This window comes from Ictidomys tridecemlineatus, chromosome Y (assembly GCF_052094955.1).
Source record: "Ictidomys tridecemlineatus isolate mIctTri1 chromosome Y, mIctTri1.hap1, whole genome shotgun sequence".
In the NCBI taxonomy this organism is placed as follows: Eukaryota; Metazoa; Chordata; class Mammalia; order Rodentia; family Sciuridae; genus Ictidomys; species Ictidomys tridecemlineatus.
In genome coordinates, this window is record NC_135494.1 from 26,322,469 (window position 1) to 26,330,622 (window position 8,154).

An 8,154-nucleotide genomic window follows, 5' to 3' on the forward strand; every position below is an offset into this window, starting at 1 on the left:
ATCATAAAATATTTCAGCTTCTAATCAATTTTAATGGAGTAGCAGAGGTCCACAAAGTTCCCTATAGTCAAACAAAAATCAGAATTACACATCTTTTTCAAATGACAATTCATAAAAAGAAATTTTGTGTCAACTCTTACCCAAAGCACTTCATAATTTGACATTTATGACCTTTGACTTGATGGTTGAATCCTTCTTTAGTTACAATCAGGAGAAATTTAACACAAAGATTAATCTTGGTGGATATGATATGAATCTCAATGTCCAACTCAACAAGTGATGTGGTCTCACTATTTAGATTCCATTCCAGAAAAGACATGTGTGTGTAAAAATAAAAGTTAGAATGAAAAATAGTCATTGTTCAAAACCTGGAAGTACGCTACAGAGTGGAAGCAGTAATTCAGAGGTTGAGAACTACCAGCTTAAGAGATAAGATCCACATTGATGTTCTGGTTCAGGCAGTTGAGGAGACTGTGGCCAGATTACTGTCTGAAAAAGCGTTTGATTTTCAGTGTCTGCTTCACACTAAATTGACTTTTCTTCATCTACAGTATTGTGTGCATGATTGTTTATATCTTAGCATCTCTTCCCAGTATTTTTCTCAGGAAAAAGCCCTAGTCTCATTGCACAGAATAATGATTAAAACTAATGATGAACCATGCCAGGAAGATTCTGAAATGTGTCATTAGAGCATCTTAACTATGAAAAGCAACAGAGTGAATTAATAATGGAAGCCTTCATGAAAATAAAGATATTATTTACCCAACAATTTAAGAAAAACAAGAAAACCTTGACACTCAGGCCCTCCACTTTTGCTCACTCAGTGGTTGACCAAACAAGTCTTTTTTATAAATGAACTAGAGAGTAGATAGGAAACAGCTCCAAAAAATCCCCAAATTTGTAAAAAATTAAAATGTGGCATTTATACACAATGGAGTATTACTCTCCATTAAAAAATGACAAAATCATAGAATTTGGAGGGAAATGGATGGCATTAGAGCAGATTTTGCTAAGTGAAGCCACCTAATCCCTAAAAAACAAATGCCAAATGTCTTTTTGGATATAAGGAGAGTAACTAAGAACAGAGTAGGGACAAAGAGCATGAGAAGAAGATTAACATTAAACAGGGATGAGAATAAAAATAAATAAATAAATAAATAAAATTTATATATTACAATTAAAGGAAAAAAAAAAGGTCAGAGCTCCAGCATCCCACAACCATTAACAATGACAAAAATGATCCACACAGAAAACTTGTCATTTAATATACTCTCATTACAAAAAAAATTGAAGAATCTTAGAGAAATATCTATTTTAATATTAATTTAGTTTAAAAAACTAAAGACAACGTGATAATTTTAAGATGGGAAAACAACATTAAGTCAAAACAGAAAGTACCTGCTACTAAGTTAGAATGAGGGATGAAAATTTACCTTGAAGTTTGCAGAAAAAAATGACAGGAAGAAAAGAATTGCCTTTTTTGTTAAAAAAAGATAAACAGGGGGGAGAAAAAGAGACTGTTCAGCTTAGCGTAGACCCAAAAAGAAAAAAAAAATGTAGTGTGACAGGTGGGGAGTATATGATGTCAAACTTCATTGTCAAAAGACCTGTCTGGAAGTGATACCCCATTACAATGCGCTTATTCACCAAGCTGTAAACTGTTCTTTATCTAATTAATCCTTCACAAGAGCAACCATTCTCCAATGTTTTCACCTTTGCCATGAAATAAATCTCAAGCTGGCAATCAATTCGGTGTTTGAGTAAAAAAATATTACTTAATACTGAGCTCCCTGCTAAAGATTTTATATTAATTTTTTCTATTATACTAATCAAAAAAAGGCAAATCTTATTGTTTCCTAAATGAATAGGTACTATAATTCAGTAAGTCTTGGAAGGTTTCAAGAGTCCCAAATGCCAGAAGCCTGGAGAAGCCCCTTGTTGACTCCAACCTATTAACCATGGTGTCATCTGCATGTTAAGTTTTATAATTCATAGTTTTTGATGCCACATCAGAAACTCAAGTTATTGTAAATATTTTTGGTAAACTTGATATTGCAAACACTTTTGGTAGAATATATAGAAAAACCTCATTTTATAAGTTAGTTTCAGGGAAAATAAGTTCCTTCACTATCCATTTTTGTGATTATTGAACTAATATTAGCTAAAGAAAGATATTCTAAGGTCTTTTTCTCACCTGGGCTCTTCCTCGCCCTAAGTCAGGTGGAACAAGTGGCATAGTTTGGAAGAAAAACCATTTCAGAGTTATACAAACTTCAATTGGTCCCTGCCTGCTGGAAATGAAGAAGCTCCTTTGGAATTCTGCCCTAAAAAGAATGTGACTCAGAGGGAGCTCCACATACACCCTGTTGTCATTGCTCCAAGTTAAATTTTGTGAATAGCCACTGTTAGTTCATCTGCCCATGGTGACATATTGATATTCTCTCTAGTTAAGCCCCAACCCCCACAGCTGGACTGTGACTGAGCTTTCCGAAGTCAGAAAAGCAACTTTTATTTTCTATGACTAATCTGACCCAGCAGCACCTGGGAGAACTTTGCTACTGAGCTTCCCTCCACACCATTTGCTTATTTACTTATTTTTAATTTATTTATTCCAAAACAGGTTCAAACCAAGTTGCTGAGGCTGACCACAAAGCTACCATCATCTTGCTTCAGCCTCCCACATTGCTGGAATTTTTGTAAAGTGCAACCCACATGGTTTTACAGTCCATATTCTAGAAAATAAACTTCAAATAAACTTCTCTGAAAAAAGTAAAATTATGGTTTTTTTACTTAAAATTCATTAATACACATTTTGCAAATCTCACTGGTCTAAACCACATCAAAGAAAAGCTACCACATCCCCAGATGGGGTTTGACACTATGTTAAACTTTTCTGCAGCTAACAACCATTATTCCTGAATTTTTCAGTGCAAAACAGACAAGTGTTTTCTCAGACCTTCTCTCTGTGCTTAATTTCAAACTCATCTAAGCCAGAGGAAGGGAGATGTTCCTCTTTCTACTTTGCATTCATCTGTCATTCAGACAAGCCTAGTGACCATCCAAACTTTACTTCTCAAACACTTGATTCTGAAATGAGCTGCTTGTCTCCCTCAGTTTACAGCAACAGCCACTTTCTTTTGAGAGCTCAGGGAATTCAGATAGCTCTACATCTTGACAATCCCACCACTCTTTTTAGTTTTCAAATTTTATTGCAATGACACAGTTATCCCAACATCTCAGGTGGCTGAGGTAGGAGGATAATAAGTTAAAAGCCATCTTGATCTACTTAGCAAGACTCTAAGCAACTTAGCAAAATTCTGACTCAAAATAAAATTTAAAAAAAGACTGAGTATGTGGTTCAGTAGTAAGTGTCTGAGGGTTAAATCCTTAATACAAAAAAAGTGTTATAAATTGACAATTTAGTATTGTACATATTTTGGGCTACAATATGGCTTATGTACACAATATGGAATATAAATTACATTAAATATATATTACCTCAAATACTTATTATTTTTCATGAAACATTGGAAACTTAATCTTGTTTATCTCAAAATTATTTACTAATTTTATCATGCTACATAATAGAGTTAAATAAAAACTTGATATCCCTCCTGTCTGTGATTCTGAACATTTTGACATTCATAAATCCACATCTTTGACCTCTAGCCTCTGTAACCATCATTCCATTCTCTGTTGGGTTGCTTTAGATTCCATATACAATTGAGTTATTGCCACATTTACATTTCTGTCTGGCTTAGATCACTTAATATAATGCCCTATGCATTTATCCACATTATCATGATGTGAGTATTTCCAGCTTTTATGATTAAATAATGTTTCATTATAGATATATATCACATTTTATTTTTCTCTGCATCTATTGTTAGACACAGATTATTGTCATGTTTTGGATGTAGGGAATAGTGTTGCAATCAACGAAGGTAGATATCTCTTCATATGAATTTTATTCCATGTGAGTGTGTAACCAGAAGTGGTATTTCTGTATCATGTAGTAGATTTATTTTTAGTATTTTGGGGAACAGTCATAAAATTTTGTATAATGTTTATACTACCTTACATTCCCTCCTATTGTCCTAAGTTTCTGCAGGGGCTACACATGTAAAGACTTAAGACTAACTTTCCCTTCCCTTTCTTAATGAATAAAGTTTACCAGTGTGCAAGTGCCCGCTCTTCTGTTCATGGAACTACTTGAAGCTTGAGCTCCATCTTCCTTCTTAGAAACTTGTGAGTTTTGATTTAGGAAGAAGTGTGTTACATGCATGCACATGTGTGGATAAATTATATAAGCACATTGACTCTAAAGAGCAGTATATTATTCTGAACATTACAATTCTTAAACTTACAAAAACATATACTCTACATACTTAAAAGGGAATATATTTTATATCCAGAGAAGGATAGGTTGGAAATGGATGACATATGAGACATCAGCTGAAATTAAAAAAAACTTACCATTCCAACTTTACTGTATAATGATCACAGTTTGTACATCTATGTTTAGATTGTAGGCCTGTCCAGTGCTCTAGAGCTTTCTAGCTCAAGAGGTAAGCAGCTTGATCTGCCATGTGCTTACATCATGTTGTGCTTTCCTTTCTAGAGGAGAAAACGAGGGGCCCTTAGTTCTTAAGTTACAACATGGAGAATCCAAAGAAAAATAATTTGTCTTTAGATGTCAGTTATTTCTGGTATCTCATTAAAGGGATAATAACTGACTCATAGAATGGTTGACTTCTTATTTTGAAATTAGGTGAAGGTACTATTCTGACAGGAAAGTCTTCCCTCTTTTGTCTTCTGCCAGAAAAGTAAAATTAGCAATTGTGTGATCTACTGTCCACATCAATCAAAAAGAAATAACTCAGAAACTGCAAAAGCCTTATGTTCTATGAATGTTGAATTCTTTTCCATTGTGATTTTTGCCTCAGAATCTTCTGCCTGTACTTCTTGCTTATGATATCTTGAACCTTGAGACACTATTAGTATTTCTCAGAGGCAAATAAATCCCAACTACACTTTCTTTCAGTGTCTGTGAAATAAAAAAAAATACTCTCACCTCCAACTCTTGTCTAGATTTAGTTCCCCACAGAAAAATTCTAAGCTCTCCCCATTTTTTAATATCCAAAATTACAAAATTTTACATTGCCACTTCTACAGCAAGGCTGATGTGTGAAATTGGCAGAAAGCACTGGTTGAGCCTGATTATCAGGTCAATTTCATGCACTGGTTTCACTCATCTGATAAACCTTTTTGGAGCATCTTTGTGGCAGGGGCTGTGACCCTCCAGTTAAATCTCTTCTTCAAGAGATTGCCTAAGAACCCTGGGCATTGTCTAAGAGGGCGTTGTGTCTGAGAGCTAGAATCAGGCAAACTGGAGGAACCATAAGTTCAGCACTACTGGCTAGATATCCCTGCCTCAGCAAGTCAATGGAAGCAAGTGTTCCACATTTGCACCTGAAATATTTCTGGACTGGAATTGGTGCCAGGCTGCTGCTGCCAGAAAAGCAAAATGAACATGTGTGATCTGGTTTCCACTGAATCCCAAAAAAAAAAAAAAAAAAAAAAAAAAAAAAGGCTCAGCACCTACATAGTCTTATATTCTATGGAAGTTGAATTTTCATTCTTTCTGATGTTGGTTTCACATTCTTCAGCCTGTTCCCCTTGCTGAGGATATCTTGCAGCTGATGAGCCTAAGCCACTGATATTTGTCAGAGGCAAATCAATACCAACTACAATTTCTTTCAGTGTCTGTGAAATAAACACCATCCTCTCCTTCCCAACATTTTTAAGAATTTAGTACTCCACAGAAAACTTTTGAGCTCTCTCCCCCTTATTTGATATCAAACTTTAGAAACTTCTACATTTCTACTCCTATAGCAAGTATGAGGTGTGAAATTTACAGGCATCACTATTTGAACCTGAGTATCCAGTCACTGTGTGGTAGCGGTTCTGCTCATTGCACAGACATGTTGGGCACAGCTTTGTGGCAGGGGCTGTAACACTCGAGTGAAATCATTTCTTCTAGGGGTTGCCACAAGAGCCCCGGGCATTTTTCTCAGAGGGCTTTGGATCCGAGAGCCTATAGTCAGGCCCAGAGGAGGAACCCTCAGGTTCAGCCCAACTGGCTATATATTTCTGCCTCTGCAGCTCAATGGAAGGAAATATTGGACTTTGGGGCCCAAGGGATTTCTGGAATGGATCTGGTGTCGCATAGAAGCAGCAACAGCAGCTGCTGGCACCAAAGTGGGGCCTGGCTGGTGCAGAGAGTGCATTGCACTGAAAGTTCCTTGCTCTCTTGCTCCTTCCCTCTGTCACCCATGTTCAGGAACACCCTCCCTTGCTGACATTCCTAGAAAGCAAGGGGCCCACCAACCTTCCCTTAAACTTCATTCTGCCCAGAGTGCAGTGATCTCCTAGATTATCTATCTAGGAAATGAGGGGGCAGCCCCACCAAGTTAGTGGCATCTTGCTGAGCTCCAAGTTCCCACCACAACCCACCGAGCTGCCTTGGATTTTTCACTGCCCTCAGATGTCTGCAGTGACCACTCCCTGGAGCCACCAGAAACCTAGGCAAGTTCCCTGACTGGGCCAGCTGTCAGAAGAGCCAGGCCCTGCAGGAGCAAGACAAGAGGGCAAGGCCACTGGGCCTGGTTCTACCTGGGATGATCCTCGTGTCCTCCTGGTGCTCACCAGACCAACAGCCCTCCCAGGTTTGTTGCCTCTTAGGAGAGCCCAGCACTGGCACCTGAATAATGGTGCATGGGGCGCCCGACCTGCCTGGTGAGACCAACCTGGAATTTCGCCACATAGCGGGACTGCAGGGTGGTGCTGGCACGCGAGTGATAGCTGCTGGGTCCAGGGCCCTGAAAGGAGCAGAATTGCCCTGAGGGCACATTAGAATCGAGGCCACCAACAGATCCATGCTCCACATCTATGGACTGAAGAAGTTTGGGCTGTATGTGTTGAAAATAGCATGCCCTCATGGGATTTCTTTCCAAGGTCTCTCCTCCTAATATGACTGCTTAGCTGCTGCTTGGGTTGGATCTTCCTGGGATGCCACCAGGAAGGAAAGCTCCTCTGCTGACTTGCACACACTGATATCATGTGGAAAGAAGCCCTCTCCCTATTGCATCCAAGTAGCAAATTGGTCTTAGTGCTAGAAATACTAATGCTACTCTTCATGTTCACAAATGAAGGTATGGAATTAATTTATTTTTATAGCCTTCTGGATAGCTCCATGTATGAAGCTTAAATAATTTTTAATAATTAATTTTATTTAATTATTAACAAATGATTAAATTTTAGTAATTATTTTTATTTTCTATCTTTCCTTTTCGAGTTAATGAAAACCATTCCACAGAATCTCCAGAACTTTCTTCAGGATTTCCATTTGACCACATAATAATGAATATTGAAATATTCAACCTTGCAGACACCTTTTCATAGGAAACTGTCACAGTGGTATGGACTTTCTCTTTCCTGGGATCAGGGCTTTATGATTCATTGCACTCAGTAAAGGGTTGCTGTGTTTGGAATATTGAAGACTCTTTAGGCAACCTACGTTAAAGGCGTGGTCCACAGTGCAGGGTGATATGGAGGCTGTTTAAATTTTGAGTGGCCAAGTTAACAAGATATTAAGGGGCTCGTTGCAAGTATCAAAAACTGTGGCCAGTTTCTAGAAAACAGTATTGGTGATATTCCTCTGGGTGTCTGTGCCACTTTCAAGAGCTGAATAACATTGGGAATTTCTACAAGTAAATATGCAGAAACAAAGAGCTTACAAAAATGGGAAAACCCATTATATGATGTTTATAAAAGATGTAATACAAAAAATTGAGTAAACTAAGTTACAAAGGAGAAATCCAAAGGAAACAGAGTACATGTTTGTGTTTGCCTATCAGATACTTAGAAAAAAAGAGAGTGAGAAAATTTAATGTCAACAGTGTTGGTAAATGGAATTGTCAAGCTCTGATAATTGTAATACAAAATTGTCATACCTTATTTGCAGAGTAGTTTCATAAAATATGCAAAATTTAAAGTGCATGCCTACCTTTATCCCATGAATTTTAATTTATGTGAGTCATTAATTGGTACTGGGGCTATTTTTGTAAAGAATTTTACTCACAATTGGTCCAC